Genomic DNA, 19,933 nt, shown 5'->3' with positions numbered 1-19,933 from the left:
GACTACTCTTTTTTTTTTTTTTTTTTTTTTTATACTTTAAGTTCTAGGGTACATGTGCATAACGTGCAGGTTTGTCACATATGTATACTTGTGCCATGTTGGTGTGCTGCACCCATCAACTCGTCAGCACCCATCAATTCGTCATTTATATCAGGTATAACTCCCAATGCAATCCCTCCCCCGTCCCCCCTCCCCATGATAGGCCCCGGTGTGTGATGTTCCCCTTCCCGAGTACAAGTGATCTCATTGTTCAGTTCCCACCTATGAGTGAGAACATGCGGTGTTTGGTTTTCTGTTCTTGTGATAGTTTGCTAAGAATGATGGTTTCCAGCTGCATCCATGTCCCTACAAAGGACGCAAACTCATCCTTTTTTATGGCTGCATAGTATTCCATGGTGTATATGTGCCACATTTTCTTAATCCAGTCTGTCACAGATGGACATTTGGGTTGATTCCAAGTCTTTGCTATTGTGAATAGTGCCGCAATAAACATACGTGTGCATGTGTCTTTATAGCAGCATGATTTATAATCCTTTGGGTATATACCCAGTAGTGGGATGGCTGGGTCATATGGCACATCTAGTTCTAGATCCTTGAGGAATTGCCATGCTGTTTTCCATAATGGTTGAACTAGTTTACAATCCCACCAACAGTGTAAAAGTGTTCCTATTTCTCCATATCCTCTCCAACACCTGTTGTTTCCTGACTTTTTAATGATTGCCATTCTAACTGGTGTGAGATGGTATCTCATTGTGGTTTGACTTGCATTTCTCTGATGGTGAGTGATGATGAGCATTTTTTCATGTGTCTGTTGGCTGTATGAATGTCTTCTTTTGAGAAATGTCTGTTCATATCCTTTGCCCACTTTTTGATGGGGTTGTTTGTTTTTTTCTTGTATATTTGTTTGAGTTCTTTGTAGATTCTGGATATTAGCCCATTGTCGGATGAGTAGATTGCAAAAATTTTCTCCCATTCTGTAGGTTGCCTGTTCACTCTGATGGTAGTTTCTTTTGCTGTGCAGAAGCTCTTTAGTTTAATTAGATCCCATTTGTCAATTATGGCTTTTGCTGCTGTTGCTTTTGGTGTTTTAGACATGAAGTCCTTGCCCATGCCTATGTCCTGAATGGTACTACCTAGGTTTTCTTCCAGAGTTTTTATGGTATTAGGTCTAACATTTAAGTCTCTAATCCATCTTGAATTAATCTTCATATAAGGAGTAAGGAAAGGATCCAGTTTCAGCTTTCTACTTATGGCTAGCCAATTTTCCCAGCAAATGCATCCCAAGCAAATCTCTACCATTGTCCTCCTGCCACTGCAACTTTGGAGGATGCAGACCCAACTGGTATGGTCCCAAGACTGAGGAATTTCACTTGTCTTATGTTGAACTTGGTACAATTGAGAAATAAACTTTTATTGTGTTAAGCCAATGGTATTTTGGACTTTATATTGCAGAATAGCCTAGCCTAATCAGATTAACTGATGAATAATACCCACACCTTCAAAGAGGACCATCCTTGGTGTTGGCCTCTAGGGCAGCCTTGAGTTTAACTATGAAGCAGCTGTGACACAGAGCCTATAAAATCCAAAACCATTGCTAGTGCTCGCCTGGTCTCTGATGACCTAATTCTCTGATCTAGGATACTTCTTCGCCTTTCTTTACTGAGATAATTCCTAAGAATCCTGGGAGACTTGGTACAGGTGTTGTGGCTCAGGAAAACTTTTCTTGGCCTTCTTTTCTGGATTAGATGCCCCTCATGTGTCTCTCCTGCAGTACGTGTTTTCCATCATTACATCACTTACTCTATACTATTATTATTGTCTATTTATTTGCCCTCCCTCTCCTAGACGGCGAGCTCCTTGAGGATAGGTAATGTAGATTTATTCCTTTTTGTTTTCTAAATGCCTAGCACAATGCATGTCTCATAATGTTTAATAAGCCTTTGTGGAAGGAATAAAAGAAGAGACAAAAATCTGCTTAACCCAAATATCACAGACAAAGATGCTTTTCCAAGCAGACCGTAGGGGGTGATTCCCTTTATGCAACTGTGCTTTGAGTTCTTACAAAAATACAGTTCACATCACCCCATGTAGGAAAGGAGAAGCTGATCCATTATTTCCAGGTTCTACCTCTTACATCATTGTCTCAGTATGAGGGTGTGGAGGACTGCAGGGGGATCAGCAGACAGTACATAATGCAGCTCACAGAGACTGTCACACTCACACACAGGAAAGAGATACATTCTAGTACCTGCCCACTTCTGTAACAAAAGTAGAGGCAAATGATGATGGACGGATAAGGCACACTTGCAGACTTTAGCATCACTTGGGTTATGCTCATATTCTTAGGACAGTGTCAGTCATGAGTGTAGGACATATGCAATCCCAAAATGTGAAGTGAAATAAATATAGGATTTACAAAGAAAAGATATGGACTTTGCTAAGAGGTTTAATCTCTCTGTGTCTCAATTTCTTTACCTACAAAAGTAGGAGAACTCGAACTCTAGATTTCCAAAACCCTGTAATTTTATGAAATTTTATTTTACATGTAAGACATATATGTTTTTATAATAACTGATTTAAAGAACTTGCCATGGCTATGATTGTGATTCTGTTTGTGATTTCAGGCTGATCACAAACGTGTTTTCATAATTGGTCGAAACATTATTTTTTCTTACTCTAAGCTGTCACTTATCTCATGGTTTAAAAAGGATAAATAATTGAGAAAATCCTGTGATTCAGTGACTTCAAGTGAGCATTAATTGTTCAAAACTGTGTCTGTGGAACATCTAAGATCAGAGTCAATTTGCTGTTTAACAGATTACTTAGGATCTTTGTATTGATTTGTGAAAAGAAAGATACAAAGTCAAAAATTCAGTAAGGAGGGTTAATGTCTTGAAAACCTATGAGCAAGCACATCTACAACCACAGACACAGGCAAGATTTAGATAGCTGACTGCTATTGAAAGGAAATTATCATTGAAGGTGAGGGAATAACAGTATCAGAACTGAAAAAAGGAGACCTGGAAGTGGCAGATTTTTTTTTTTTTTAAAGATTCTGAACGAAAGAAGAATATGAAGCAATTTAGGATAGAACTCAAAATACAGACAAAATAGCTGTGAGCTCTAGAGAAATAGCATAGTGTGTGAATTTGTGTGGTGGGTTGGAGAAAGGGTAGAGGAACGAGGTGGCGGGGGATGGGGTCACTGGTTCAGGAAAGAAGTACAAGAACAGTATTTCAGATTCAAGGCAGTGAAATGAAACAAGCAAACAATGTTTCTAACATAAAGGAAAGAAAATTATTTAAGGCAATGGATATCCCCATTATACTGATTTGATTTTTATAAATTATATGAATGTATTAAATCATCACATGTACCACAAAATTATGTACATTTATTACGTATCAATAAAAAATAAAGTTAGAAAAGCAAGGAAGCAATAATCATCAACAACAACAAAATGAAGTATTAAAATTTGTATAAAGCTTAAAGAATAAAGAAGCTATAAAGATAGGAAATAAAATGGGAAAATGAGTAATGACAATGTGGTTGCTTCAAAGGCTATGGATGTGAAGATGCAGCTGGCCAGTCTCTGTTGAGGTGTAAAACTACTCAGAAGACAATGAGTAGTGAGAGACTGTGGGCTGGCCAGAGACCAAAGCGTCTGATGGACTCTCAAAAATGCAGCCATTCCTGCTTACAGTCTAAGATAAAAGGCTTTGATGGAATATATTGTCAGTTATGCTTCCCTCCTCAATGTAGACTTTAAGAATGAGTATTATTGGTTTTGTATGCTAGAGTTTCTGTGATTTCATTGTAACTGTTAATTGTTCCCTGGAGATTTTAGTCTTGTGTCTGGAGTTTTACTGATTTCCAAAAAAGGTTTATATTAAATTTCCCAGTCAAGAATGCTATAAGGATGATTTATACCAGCAACTGTCAGTACTCTCCACGTGATGGAGTAATTTTATACTTACATATTTAAACTTATAATAGGTCTGATATCTCTTTTCTGACATAGCATTTCCTACAGCTCTCTGTCAGAAAGTTTTAATTTAATGCTAACAAGGAAAATCCGTATTATTTTTTCTCTAGGTAACTACGGGTAAGTACCTTTTACATTTAAAAGGTAGCAGATGATAGGCAGAATGTTTTTCCTTGACTTAAATTGCCATCTGAAGAAAATAGTCCCATTTCAAATGTCTCCTCTCTTCATATGTACTCTAAGTTACTCATTTATTCCTTTATCCTTTCCACTTACATTAACTTATTGCCCACATTCCCAGACAGAGACCTAGGTACGAGGAACACTGTGGTGGCCAAGACCCGTGAGAGCTGACATTCTAGGACAAAAACTTAACAATTAAACAGATAAATAAACAAGATGATGTCAGATAGTGACATGCTAGGAAGGAAATACATGGCAGAGGGGTAATATGCAATAGAGAAGTGGCCATATTTGACAGAGAGGCAGTGAAGACCTCTCTGAGGGGGTGATTTTGAGCTGAAACCCAAAGGATGAGAAAGAGCCAACCAAAGGAATATATGGGTGAGAGCATTCTAGGCAATTTTGGTCCGCTCTGCATTGTGACAAAATATTTCTTTAAAAAAATTAACCTTATTTTTTCTAGACCACTGAGCACAAGTTGATATAGATTAAATATGCATTTAGATGAGTCAAAATATAGAATTATTTGTATATCTCTCCTGTAATCCTTAATCCAATAAAATAAGTTGCTATTATTTTTAATTCCTGTGAATAAAATTTATTTTACTTTACATTTATTTTGATAATTACTTAATATATCTTGAGTAAGATAAGATAAAATCAAATAATTTAAAAAGCATTAAGAATTGTTGTCCTGAAATAGGACCTTTTTTGTTTTTTGGTCATGTTTGCAATCTTTTATCAAGGAGTATAAATTTGCAGAAAATTGATTGTTTTTCTGGTAATCCACGGAACTGTAGACTTACTTTAGGACATTGATAGAAGATATACATATCTGACAATACTAAGGATGCTATATTGTTTCATAGCAACAAATTTACCATGGATTATTCTTAAGTATATCCTCATACCCATTAATAATAAGTTTGGATAAAGATGAAATCAACCTATTCTTTGAAAAGCAATCACAGGATACTTGCAAGGTACATTGGTTTCTGAAGAAAACATAGTCTGCAAATCACCATTCAAAGTTTTCTGCTAAAGACCAACACAGACAATATGCTGAGAACCAAAATAACTTTTTCAGCCTTTAAACATGCTGCACCACCTGCATTTCTTGTCGTGGACAAGTTATCACCTTCCATTCAATTACCCAAGGTGTCTTCCATTTAATCTACCGTATAAGCAGTCACCAGTTAATGTTAATTCCCCATCACTTTTTTGGATGACTTCACTAGTATTCTAAGTGGTATTCTGGTTTGGTTTTGTTTTTGGAATCTTTATAATGTCTACATAGAAGTTTAGGGTGGAAATCCCTTGGGGAGGGTGGAACTAAGCAAATGTCCTGAAGCTCTGTAAGTAGCACAATGGAGTATGCATAGTTTACTTGGGTCTCTTGTTTGCTGGAGGGAGAGGCTAGTGATTACTGCTGGAAAGGGGCTGAATATGCGACCACAGCTTCACGGTCTCCTTTTTCCAATTTGTTTTCTCTCATGACACCAGCTTATTTTTCTGAAACACAAATCTGACCTCAATTCTCACTGTGTAAAAACAGTTAGCCATTTTTTTTTAACTTTGTTTCCTGGAGAATGGGGGATAGAATCCCCTCAGTAGACCTCTAGCTTTGCACTAGTATTTGCCTCCCACAATTCCTGAATATTCCATGCCTTCTCTTATGTTATTTTATCCTGCATGGTCTGCCTTTGCCCGAAGTACTTTTTACAACCCTCAAATCTTGTGAACCACTACTGATCTTTCGAGACCCTTTTAATGTCTGCTTCATCCGTGAAGCCCTTTAACTTTTACAGTTAGAGTTAATCATTCCAAAATCTGCATTCCTGTAGCACTAGCACCACTTCTGATCGTATTTTGATTTCTTATCTTTTTCTTGCCCCTTTGACTATTCAATAGGATGTTATTAATTTTTGCATTTGCTACCCACTCCTAAATACTTGTACTTCTTCTGGAAAAAAATAATAAAATAGAAAGTTTAAATGTGAACATCAACCTACTGACATGTTATAAATGGTACTCGTATTTGTGAAGAGGCATCTAACACCAAGTGAATACAGTCATCCTTTCATATCCATGAGAGATTAGTTCCAGGAACTTCTGCAGATACCGAAATCCATGGATGCTTAAGTCCCTGATATAAAATGGTGTAGTATTGGCATATAGTCTCTGCACATCCCCCTGTATACTTTAAATCATCTCTAGATTACTCATGATACCTGAAACAATGTAAGTGCTATGTAAATAGTAGTTACACTTTATGGCTTAGGGACTAATAACAAGAAAAAAAAAGTCTGTACATGTTCAGTACAGATGCAATTAAAAATATTTTCTATCACTGTTGTTTGAATCCCTGGATGTGGATCCCATTGATGTAGAGGGCCAACTGTACTTATTCACAGTGGACACAAAATTAGGCAAAGTTTAACTGGCTACCCATATATGAACCCTCTCATGTGCACAGCCTGAACTCTCTAGCAGATGCCATGCCATCGCAAAAGATGGGCTCTCATAGTGGTGGCCAATGAACCAAACTGTCTATCAATCAGTTTTTATAATCTCTTTTCACTTGTGATCTCTTTGCAAGTTCTCTTCATTTTCAACTTTGGTGTCTAGATTTACACAGTTAAATCTGGAGCTGTGATATGAGAGCAGTAAGGATGGCTTTGAAAATAACTTTGGAGATATTATAAAATGGATTTTGGAGTCTATTAACTACTGTATTTGGGAGAAAATTAAGAATTAAGGATGTAAATTATGCTTTATCAATGATATGTTCACATAAGTATCATATATTATCTACTTTTAAAGCAATATTTGTGGCCCATTCCCCTTTTATTTTACTAAAATATAGACTTCAACTTACTAAATAAGGTAAAATGAAATAATAGAGTAGCCATGAGGCCAGGATTCCAAAAATTGGGGTCATGGCCCTGTTTCTGGCTGAAATAAAATAATTTAATTTCTTTGTTTTATTATTTTTATAATAAGAGATTTTAATGAGAAGATCTTAAAAATTGACTCCTACTTAACAAATAATTAAATATGTAGTCCACAAAAGGGTGTGTGTCGATGTGTGCCTTACACATTAAAGTACAATGAATATTACCTAAATCTGTCTTAATTACTGCTTCCTGATTTAACATTTTATTATCACTAGACTCTGGGTCACTTGACATAGACAGTATGTATCGCACAACTCATTTTTGTAAAGTCACTTCTTCATGGAAGTCCAGCTGATAGTGTAAAGGCTTTTTAAAGAAATCACTAAGATGGTACCTTTAAACCTCCTTGGCAAGAAATGTGTGTTTCATTAACAGCAAAACCAATAAAGGCCTCAACAACGTATTTCTATGCAATGCATTCAAACTACCCCGAGCCCCTCCATTGTCACAGATATGCTTCTGCTCCATCACCTTAGAAAACTTAAATTTCATTTCAGACTTGAGCCCTTCATGCAGACCAATTATTTTGGCTCACTTTAGAGACCTGCCCTCAATAAGTCTCTGCTCAAATTTCATTGCTGCCTGAATGAACTCAGAATATTAAAAAGTCTGATATATAATCACTCAACATGGTTATCAAATGAAGCAAGGCAGTCACCACTCTGTCTCAGGAAGTTCTCTATAAATGTTACTTATGTGAACAAACATTTTCAGAGGAAGCTGTTGAATAGATCGCCAAATTACAAAACATCTGGCGGACTTATGTGTGCACTTCCAGCTATCAAGGATTCTACAAGTAATCAGAGGGACAGAAAAAGGCACCTACTTTAATTTTCTAAAAATTTTCAAAGCAATATATTATATTAAGGGATTCTAATAAAATGAATGGCCACGTGCCCATAATGTGTCTAAAGAACTAAAATTGTGCATCCACCAAAAAGTCCTGTGAAAGCCCTTATTGCACATACTTCCCTACCAGCAAAAGGTAAAGGTCCAAGGAATAGGCATGGAGGCCAAAAATCAGAATAAAAGCACACAAGGGAAGCAAGTGCCATCAGCTAGAAACAACAGAATGAGACCCAAGATTTTATAAATTATAATTGGCAGGCAAAATATAAAACAAATGCATTCATGATGTTTAAAGAAAAACAAAAAGAATACAACATAGACGAAGGACAAGATATTGTAAAAATAATCAAATTGATCTGAATAAAAATTAAAGATTGCTGTTTAATTAATACATATTAAAGATAATCAAATTGATCTGAATAAAAATTAAAGATAATATTTCATAGGATAAAAGGATAATTAAAAATTTAGCAGAGGAGTAGAAAGCAAATAAGAGATAAGAAAAGTAATGCATGAGAAGAATGATCTAAAATAAGTATATGATCCACATAACACAAGGAAACAAGGAAATGGACAATATGACACAAGCTAAGAGATGTGGAAGATTGATTGAAAAGGTTTGTCATATATCTATTTGAAATTGCAGACAGAGACAAGAAGTATAGTGGGAAAGGGCAAATCTGGTCCAATAAGCCTTCTTTTTGTAATATCTAAGATCATGCCAGAATTTCTGTAGGCAAGCAGTTACAAAATTTATGATACCATTTAAACCTTAGTAAACTTGCTTTAATAAAAGCAGCACATCTGTACAGTAGTTATGTTGATGTTCTTCTAAAAGCTGAAATCGCTGTAGAACTTAGAAAAGCATGAAATCCTTCTCTATTATATTCAGCAGAAAAGCACTGCATTTTATATAGAATAGCATCTACTTGCTAAAAATTATCAGTATAGTAAGAATGTGGTGGTCGCAGATTTGCCATTATAAAGTCTGACTTGTAAACCGTATTAGGCCAGAATACACCCCCAAAATGTAACATAGTAACAATATTTAATGTGATTTTATTGGATTTATTCCAATGGGTCAGAAAGTAGCCTAATAAAAATGTATTCTACTTCTCTAGATTTCAGCATGAAACCATTAATCATAGCAAGTATAGAGAACACTGCTAACTGTGGCTACTCATTCTCTTCCCAAACTCAATGTTTTCTTTCCTGGGATTTGTGGCTCTAGAAGATTCCAGAGCTTCATGCTGTCTTAGAGTGAAGCATGCTCAGAGGGCAGGGAAGGAAGTATTAAGCCCAACTCCTAAAGACAAACGTATCCTCCAAACACACCACACAACTGTGGGGTGTTATAACATTCTCAAATATGGATCGCCTCTGTTCAGCAAATCTTTTAAACACTCCTTGAAATTGGAAGACTGCTCACATTCTTGCCTGTAATCGCCCAGCATTTTATCACTCAGGACTCTATTGCCTAGCACAGTAACAGGCCCAATGTAGACAGCATAATATAAGGAGTAAACACAAAGCTCTGGAGGGAGGCAGAGCTGGGTTGGAACCCACACTATAACTCAGGTGTTACTAAACATACCCAAGGCTCAGGGGCCTAGCCCATGAAATTAAAATCAGTTAGTTCCAGCCTCACACAGTGCTGCGAGAACGTCCCACGCAGGCTGCCACTGAGACACGGCATGATCATTTCAAAGACAATCATGTCTTCATAACTGCCTATTTACTGAATAGCTGCATTAACTCCACAGTGCCTGCTGTCTTTTTGCAATTGAAGTCAGAGTACATTTATTTAACCTTATATGGAGAATCAGTCATCCCTGGAAATAAAAAAATATAATCTCAGAAACAACTTTTTGTTTGCTTTTTATACATATAAGACCAAACAAACCTCATAGAGATAGTGGAGCATTTCCATGGAACTGTACGTAGCCCTAGGTAGCACTTCACTTGTTGGTTGGATTTTTGTCTGCTTCCTCTGCTACTGTGGCCTATCAAAGAACAGGTCCCTAGTATGTACATTTTTCTGCGCACACAACTTTCCCTCTGTCAGGAACACTTTTCTCTATTTCTGCTTGGCAGTATCTGCTTGCTCTTCAATCTCAACTCAAATTGCAGATCTTTCCTGATTGTGTCACAGCTTCCTGGGTGAACTAAGTGTCCTTCATCTATGCATCAATGGCATAATATCCATACCGCTGTCACCACTGCTTAGCACATTGTCTTGTAATGGCTTGTTAGCATGTAATTTTAGAAGCGGAATTGGGTTTTATTCACTCTGTATAGCCAGCACTGATTATATTGACTATCACATAGCAAACACTAAATATTGCACAGAGAGGTAAGTGGCACCTGGTAGATATTCAATTCATGTCGTCTAGTTAGATAAATGCAGAGATGAAAAGATGGACAAAAGGATGGGTGAATGGATGGAAAGATGGAGAGAGGGGAAAAATACGTTTTTGTTTTTCTTCCACTGAGAAATTAAAACAAAACAAAAAAAAAATAGAACAACCGTGTTACCGTTAGACTAGAGCCTGATGTAAAGGTCACTTGCAACATGACTTAAGACAAGTTTTACTAATTGTCTTAGGGTAATAAAAATAGCAGTTGTTTTTCTTGAAGTTGAAAGATTAATGAGATAGCGGCCCCACCTCTTGCTAAAGTTGCTACTTGGTAGTACGTTAAAGCATTTAGGGACATACACTGGCTTTTCAAATCCTCATTTAGTTCTGCAGCTGGCTCAAGCCAGGTTCTGGCACAATCACTTTCATCTGAGCAGTAAAACCATCTTTTAAATTAGAGGGTGCAGTGAACTGAGCACCATACCCAGAGGACACAAATGGAAATCATTTAGAGTTGCCTGATCTTTCCCTTCACTCAACACCAACACAAAACAAGCTAGTTCAGCAAATTGAAACTATAAATAATATACAACACTTCATCATTTCAGTTACCTCTTTGTACAGCATCCAAGATGCCTACAGGCCTAGATGGAGCAGCCTTATTAGAACACCAAGGGGGAGGGGCATCCCTAGCTGGCTAATCACAATACTGTCAAATTGCTACATCAAACGACTATAATTCACTGAATAGGGCAGTTATTAAAATTCCAAGTTGTCTCTATGCTGTGACCAGAATGACAATGGCAATACAGTCAGCCTTCCTCGCAAACAAGGAAACACATCAGGAAAGGTGTAGGTCCCACAATCTCCTGTATCTATTCCATGAGAGCTACCCTCAACCAAACAAATAATGTAATCAGTTTTGTACCTTCTGTTATGTGACATCATTTGTGCAGAAGAAAATAACCCAATTCTACTGAATGTCCTCATGAAAGTTAAGGTCTTAATATTCTACAACTCATAGCACAGAACTCTGCACTACAACCACCCTTCACAATCAAGAAAAGCAACAGCAAATTGGCTAATTAGCATAAGAATGTGCAAACACTATTGTCTCTTAAGTGCCATTATTAAGCATTCTAAATATAGTCATTTCAATGGTAAAATTTATGAATTATTTTCTTTTTGCTTATAACAAATCTTGGCACCCTTGTGACATATACTATAATCCTCACTAGGCAGAAAAGCCCTAAGCTAACATAAAACGAACTTTTTATGAAACCTATGAATCTAGAAGAGAAGCAATTGAATTAGTCTTGGCACCAGCCTAAAACACACTTAGATTGGAAAATTACCAAATTTAACCCAATGAAACTCAGTTATGGTTTAATGAAAAGCAGTTAAAACAAGTTTTGAATTAATCTTTCTTCCTTATCATGAAAAAAATATAATTATGGCATACATAAAACCTCATAACAATGATTAGAAAATTATTTTCTTCCTAAAACAAATTAGTTAGTACATTACTACCTGAAATCATAATTTGAAATTACTTAACAATGACAACCTTCCTTTCTGCATAAGAAGGTAGATTGCAAAAGAAATATAGTGTTGTGTTCATTCTGCACTGTTTCAGCTATGGAAAATGGTACTGGTGTGAGTTCTTTTTTACTGAAAGCTATTTAAACTAATAAAATTGAATGTCATAAAATTGGTAGTTGAATTTTCTTTTTTCTAAATTCTTTGAGATAGCTAGCTAAATAAAACATAAAATGGATATAAAATCATTAACTTTTAGATGCAGAAAGCATCTTTTAATCTATCAATTGCATAAATTTTCAAACCTGACATGAGCTGGAATTCAAACGTCTCCTAAAGAAAGGAAATGTCTCCAGGTTTGGTCTCTAAACGAAGTCACACAGGAACTCTAGACTTCACCTCTCTCACATTCCTAGATAAAGTGCAACCTACCAAGCAAAAAATAAATCATTCTCTGAGGCAATGATTTCCAACCTGTGGGATACAAGCCACTAAGGATCCCATGGTTATTGCAGTGGGCTTGAAACTCTTTCGAGTTTCACCTATATAAACTGTATTTTAATCGGTTTACCAGTGGTTTACATATTTACATATTAATACATTTTAACTATTATTAATAAAATGGATTCATTTGCAAAGCCAAAGAAAATTTATAGGCTAGAAATTTCAATCCTGCAAAGGTAATAATTTTACTCCAACTAATCCATAAACATGATGCATTGCCAACCTAAATCCCAATAGGGTTTGTTTCAGGGGTAGTGAAAAACAAAGATTAAAAGATTCTAAAGTTTGTTGAGAAGAATGATATCAGAGAATAGCTAAGATAATATTTTTAAAATAAAGGCTAACATAGAAGAATATACCTTGAATGTATTAATACACATTATGAAGATGTAGTAATTTACGTATGATGGAGGTCTAAAGTTCATGTAGCCACACTCTGGTTTTGGACTTTAAACCCTGCTTCAGAAGAACTTCCCCATCTCAAGATTTTCTTTTAATTAACCCTGTTTGTTATTTTATTTCTATATTTTTATTTAATTTTTTAATATTTGTTCCATGTAAAATTTATTATTGCATATAAGGTGAAAAGCAAATATCATTATTTCTTAAAAATAAATATCCAGTAATCCCACTAATATGTAATTATTTGTTTACTCACTGATTTAAAACACTGTCATCTTGTAAAAACTCTCATAAATATATAATAACCAATACAATTAAATATTTCTTATTAAGAAATTGGCTATGAATAATAGTAAATGTTAAAATAAACAAAACTCATGATATTATTATAGCATTTTTTTCCATGCCTAAAATGATCATTTAGATAAATATCTACCAGTGTCCAATATCTCCTTAGTGTATCAAGTAAAAACAAATAAAACTTTTCAGGACAATATATAATATAAATCAAATATTATAAAATATTTTTGTGTTTCTGTTTAAATTGATACCAAAATGGATTTTCACACTACCTTTTATTTCCCTCTATACTTTTCTGCATTTATTTTAATTTTTACTTTTTTGTTAATAAATGCCTTCCTTTCCTGAGTCTTCACAAGATTTGTCCCTATGGATATGTCCGCTTCCAAACTAACATATTAAGCACATGTTCAAATGAAAGTAGGACCCTAACCACTTGGCCATATAGTGATGGGAGAAGCCTCAGACATCTCTATACATCTATGTGTACACAAACAGAAGAACTGAGTCAACGTGAGCTCTCTGGAATTGGAAAAGTGGTTACTCTCTCTCTCTTTTTCTTTCTCTCTTCCATGTATCCATCAATTCTATCTGAAAAGAAATTTTTAGAAATCCCTGAAGATAGAGTTGGAATTTAACATTTTTATTTTTTGTGTTGAGAAACCACTATTAAAAGTAAAAATGTCAACGGGCATCTGAATTGATTAAAAAAAGTATTACTGGAAGAGCTGGCTTTGCCTCGTGAAGTTTCTCAACCTTCAACATCAAATCATAGTTAAATAGTGATCTCTTGTTTTGCTTCTAGCTATCATTGATTTATTAATCTATATCAGTAGATTGTTAAAAACTTTGCAGAATGAGATTTTATTTAGTATGATAGAACAACCATTTGAAAAAAACAAGCACCACTCCTTAATTTCCATTGGTTGATTTTTTCTGTATCTGTTCTTTAAAAAGTGGTCTCCACTACTTGTTTCCTCCCCTCAGGAGACTCGATTTTGCGGCCCATCACTTCAATCCTTCAATCACTCCGTTAATGATGTAATTATCTGTTAATTATTTGTCCTTCTATTGTACTCATTGGCAAAAATCACAATCCTGGAAAATTCAAATGTTCTGATTTCTTTTTTTTTTTTTTTTGAGACAGAGTCTTCCTCTGTCGCCCAGGCTGGAGTGCAGTGGCCGGATCTCAGCTCACTGCAACCTCCGCCTCCCGGGTTCACGCCATTCTCCTGCCTCAGCCTCCGGAGTAGCTGGGACCACAGGCGCCCGCCACCTCGCCCGGCTAATTTTTTGTATTTTTAGTAGAGACGGGGTTTCACCGTGTTAGCCAGGATGGTCTCGATCTCCTGACCTCGTGATCCGCCAGTCTCGGCCTCCCAAAGTGCTGGGATTACAGGCTTGAGCCACCGCGCCCGGCCCTAAATGTTCTGATTTCTAAACTGCTATGTGAGGGATGCTGAATAAGCCTAGAAAAAAAAAAAAAATGCACAACTTTGAAAACTGGAGGCATTACAAATTTATAGCTTCTAGTTCAAACTGGACGTTTTGTGCATCTTAACATCATTCTGGGACTCTAACGTCCTACAATGTCTCTTCAATCATCAGTTATCCTTTGTTCTTTCATACTCCACAGTGGCTGTGTGAACCATCTCCATTTTCATTGTCTCCTACTCTGCCACCTCCTGCCGCCTCACAGCCACTAGGCAGTCCTGCCCAACGAAGAAACTAGAACCACAGAAAAAGACTCCACCTATTCTGCCCAATGAAGAAACTAGAACCATAGAAAAAGACTCCACCTATTCCCTCTCCCTCCACCTACCCATTTACCTGCATACATATTTATCATGATTCCATCCCTTTTGCCAAAATTGTTTTCCCATCTAAAGTGAATTTCTCTGTGTCAAATCTTCTATTTCCCTCTTTTCCCTGCTTCTTTCCTTTACAAGGATCTTATTACAATCAATACTACTTCTTTCTTTGTCTCTAGTTTTTGCCACTTAACATTTAAACATGCTTAAGTCTCCTTATTTTGTTTACTCCCTTCCTCAACCCAGTGTGTTCTGGCTCTTTCACCTCTTCTAAGCCGAAGTCATGAAAAGGTTTACTACAGTCAACATTTTCACTTTTGTATCTCCCATTCACCCCTCAAATTCTGTAATCTAGCTTCCTACCAACGTTTCACTGAAGCTGCCAAGGCACCAATGATCTTGATGCTAAACCTAATGGACAAGGTTTAATATTAATCTTAGGTAAAACGTGGCCCCCTTTGGGGCTATGAAACAATACTCCCCAGACTTTATTTTTATTTTGAGATGGAGTCTTGCTCTGTTGCCCAGGCTGGAGTGCAGTGGTGCAATCTCGGCTCCCTGCAACCTCCACCTCCCGGGTTCAAGCAGTTCTCCTCCTCAGCCACCTAAGTAGCTGGGATAACAAACAGGCACCCACCACCACACCCAGCTATTTTTTTTTTTTTTTTTTTTTTAGTAGAGATGGGGTTTCACCATGTTGGCCAGGCTGGTCTCGAACTCCTGACCTCAGGTGATCCTCCTGCCTACTCTTCCTCTCACTTTTTTTCACCAGATCCTCTCCTTCTGCTTATTTCTTAAAATATCATTTTTTCCCTCAGGATTGATCTCATCCACTCCAACTCTTCAATTACCACCTGTCTCCTAATAACTCTTTAGTCTATATTTCTACCTCAGACTTTTCTCATTTGTTCCTTTCTTGTATACTTACTTCTACTGAATATCTTCTCTTCTATAGCATAAAAGCACCTTACTCACAACGTTCCCAAAGCTGAATGTTCATCTTTCACCACAAATCTGTCCTCTGTTTCAGAAATGGTCCCAGCTTCCATTCAGTTGTTTAAGCCAAAAATGTGGGTGTCCCATTTGATTTCTCCTTTCCTAAAATCCTATCAACACTACTTTCTTAATGTTTCTTAGTGTCATTTATTAATCTCCATCAGCATGACTTCAGATTAGGCCATCAATTACTGATTCCTGCACATGAATGAATACTTTTCTAACAGATGTCCCTGTCTATAGTCTTGTCTTTCTTTAATATCTCCACTGCAATCAGAGTTATACTTCAAAAATTCAAATCTGATTATGTCACTTATTCTATTAAAACTCTCAGTGTTTGGAGTATTTCCCAGTTTCTTTTCATGGCTTTTAAAACCCTCCATGATCTTAGCTGTCTAGTCTTCCCCATTCTAACTCACTCCTGCTCCAGGCATACGAAATTACTGGCTATTCTCTAAATTAGACACTTAATTTTGCTTTAGAGATTCTATGCTACTGTTTTCTACGTCTAAAATATGCTTCCACTACCCAAGCTTTTAGGTTCCAGGTTTGATATCAACACCACCACAAGGCATTTCTGACTCATTTGCTTTGTTTACAGAATTAGGTGCCTATAGATGCCATTATTATAATGCTTAATACAATTAATTTTAATTGCCTGTTAATTTTTCTGTCACCCAAATGAGAGTGTCTTTAAGAGATATATAAAGTCTCTTTTTAATTGTGTTTTTAGAGTTCACTGTATGTAATGCCTGGCTCATGTAGATTCATGTAGATGTGCTATCAAAAACTGTTGGATGATTGATGATAGTCAGTTGCCCAGAAAGTTGTGAGTTAACAGAAAAAAACTTGAGATACCAGGGTAGCTTATTAGGCAGGTCAGAGGACCTGCATAATAAAATTAAAAATAAATCAAAAAATGTTATTATCAGAGACATATTGCCCATTTTATGCTGCAATCATCTAACTGACTGGGGATTTTTAACAGTGCCATAACTCATCATCGTGTTGATCCAAAAGCCACTATTCCACGTCAAATGGATAACTTAAATGGCTCCTTCACCACCCACTTCCAACAGTTTTAAAGTAGGAAAGAAGTACCACGTACATATATTACATTTTTAATTTTTATTAAACTAGCTAATTGAACAGATAGCTTGGATATATTCCATTTATATTAGGTATTAAAAATACATTCAATAGTGCAAATGGTAATTCTCATTTAGAGTTGTTGGTATGGCACCAATTTTGATTGGTAGAGAGATGCATCAGAATCACTTTCAACCACTGCCTTCATAAGGAGACTTAGATCCCATCCATTATCACTGAGCATCTCTGCCATAGAGAGTTGATGTTAGGGAAAGAGTATCAGATAGCCAATACAGATATCTAACTGTGCGGTGTGGATGACAACCACTGATTTAAAGTTACATTTATTTATGGTCATGTAGTATGTAATTAATTCTGGTTCTAGAAATCAAGAATAAATTATCTGTTCTGCTTCTAAAAAGTCAAAATAATAGCTTCTAATTATTATAAAATTCTTATTTTCAAAGAAAATTATCATATGTGATACATTCATAGAATTATCAAATTATAGATCTAGAATGAATATTAGAGTTAACTACAATAACAACTAAAGCTAATAAAGTGCTTACTATGGGCCAATCACTGTTCTGGTTTTTTGTTTTTTTTTTTTTGTATATTAACTCATTTTCAGAGTTGTTCTAATTAGCCCCATTTTACATACAGAAAGATTAGTGCACAGAAAACTTAGCTAAGAATACACACCTAATAAGTGGCAGAGCCACTGTTTGAACCAGAAAAACTGTTACTGGCATCTGTGTTTTAACTAGTATTTTATTTTCCTCATATTCTTCTCTATTTTATAACTGAATTCAAGGAAATTTAAACAAATTGACCCAAAACTTTAACATTTCTGTGTATGAATATTTCACATACGTATATCAACGTGTTTGTTTTATTGATAAATATTGCTAACTCTAAAAAGAGTTGTTAGTTTCTTTGGGGGCTCTTTAGAGGATGACTAAAATTATGTGCATCTTAATAAACTTAATAGAGCTCATTTAACAGTAAATTGTAATGTGGAAAATAACAATATGGTCTGATATGTTGAGCTCTTTTCTCAATTATGGATAGCAATGGGAAAACTTTTTGGTAATTTAATTTCTTTATTCTGCTAACCAAGCCTGATAGCCTTCCATTTACATTACAAAGGGAAACATTTCACAGAAAATGTTTCACAATTGAATTCCATAAAATCTACCTCTAGTGCTCTAATGCAATGCTTACTAGCTAGTCCTCTCTCCTGGAGTGAGTAAAATAGGTTACATGGAGAAGTCATCTGACAAAGTGGAAAGGCCACTGGTCTATCAAGAGGCCGAGCCAGTAGTATCAGCTTACTTATTAATGAACTTGAACATGGCTTAAGCTTTTTTATTTTGCTGAGTCTTGGTTTCCTTGCTGGTGAAACTGTTACCACCTCACCAGGTTCTTGCCCACTGTCCAGATAGAGCTGAACACTGAGACAGCAGGTATTGCACTGTAGAAAGAGTTTAATTACTGCAAGAAGACTGAGCAAGGAGGTTAGGAGGTCGTTCTCAAAGCCCCCTTCCTGAGACTTCAGAAGCTATGGTTTTTGAAGATGATTTGGTAGGCAGAAAGGCTAGAGGATGGGTGGTACTGACTGGTCTGGGATGAAATCACAGGGGTGTTGAAGCTGTCTTCAAGCATTGAATCAGTTCCTGGAAAGCGGGAGATTTACAAGACCAGTCAACTCAGTTTCTTGGTTGAGGTCATGGGCTACCCATTTGGTGGTATTGGTTGGTCCATTTGTAGGCAAAGTCTGAAAAATATCTCAAGGACCAGACTTAAGTTTTACAATAGTGTTTGTGACTCCAAGTACTGTGGAAAGAAAGCTGAAAACAATGGCAGTTATCATTTAACTATGCCTTCAGCTTAGCAGAAAAGACTGCAGTAGGCGAGATCCCCAGTGATCAAAGCTACCCATCGCCCCCGCCCTGTTGGCCAGTCCAACTTCTGGAAGGCATCGAGAGGGGCTGCATGATCTAACGATCATTGTTCTTTAAGAGAAAAACAAGTTCATTAATCCTGCACGCAGCCTACCCAGAGGCCAGGACAGGAAGATATTCAATTATTAGTGACTACAATTTATTGAAATGATTATGTGCAAGTGTTCACACATAGAACAGGAAAAAGTCAAGAGAGAAAGGAAAATATCTTACCCAAATTCACCATAATGTTAATGTTGTGCCATTTTTAACTTTGATGAAGGTGGTTTCAAAACCTGTGAGGCATGTGTAGTAGCATTAGAAGGTTTAAGAAACATCTGACCCTCCTCCTCCTTAATGAGAGTTTAAGAGGAGAACAGCAACCAACTTGCTCGTATGCTTATATTCCCATATGACATAGACCAATGGAATTCCGTATCAGGTCACAAGACCTAATTCCAGCTTTCAACACAGAAACTAAAAAAGAAAAAAAAAAAGTACGGGGGAAAGAAATTAAGTTTAAGGATCCCCAAGGCTTGAACTAACACATAGGAATATGACTTTTCTTATAACAAGAGAGAGAGAAAGAGAGAGAGCCAGGATTTGAGAGAGACAGTCCTGAGAAATAAAAATAAAATCTTAAGAGCCCTAACTGACTGACTGGACCATCTCTTGCCCAAGGGGACCCCAGAATAATCTTTAAAACTGAGTTCTCGGCCATGACAGGACAAGAAGTAGGGCATGCCTCATTATACCCGCTCCCTTGCTAACACAATTAAGCTTTCTTCTTCCCTAAGGGCTGAACAGAAACCCAGAAGTCGTAAAAACTCCACAGCTGATATCAGTCAATGACCTGATACTGCCCCCTCCTTTTTCAGTTTTGGCACAACCACCAAACAGCCTTCCTTCCTGATGAGAGACCACCAATCACAGAGTGATTCTGGACAGTCTATGGAGAAAGCACAGTGAAGGTTTTCATGTTCTCTGCTTCACCTTTGAGGTTAGAGGGCAGGGAACT

The sequence above is a fragment of the Rhinopithecus roxellana genome, chromosome 21 (genome assembly GCF_007565055.1).
Source record: "Rhinopithecus roxellana isolate Shanxi Qingling chromosome 21, ASM756505v1, whole genome shotgun sequence".
In the NCBI taxonomy this organism is placed as follows: domain Eukaryota; kingdom Metazoa; phylum Chordata; class Mammalia; order Primates; family Cercopithecidae; genus Rhinopithecus; species Rhinopithecus roxellana.
This window is presented reverse-complemented; position numbering follows the sequence as displayed.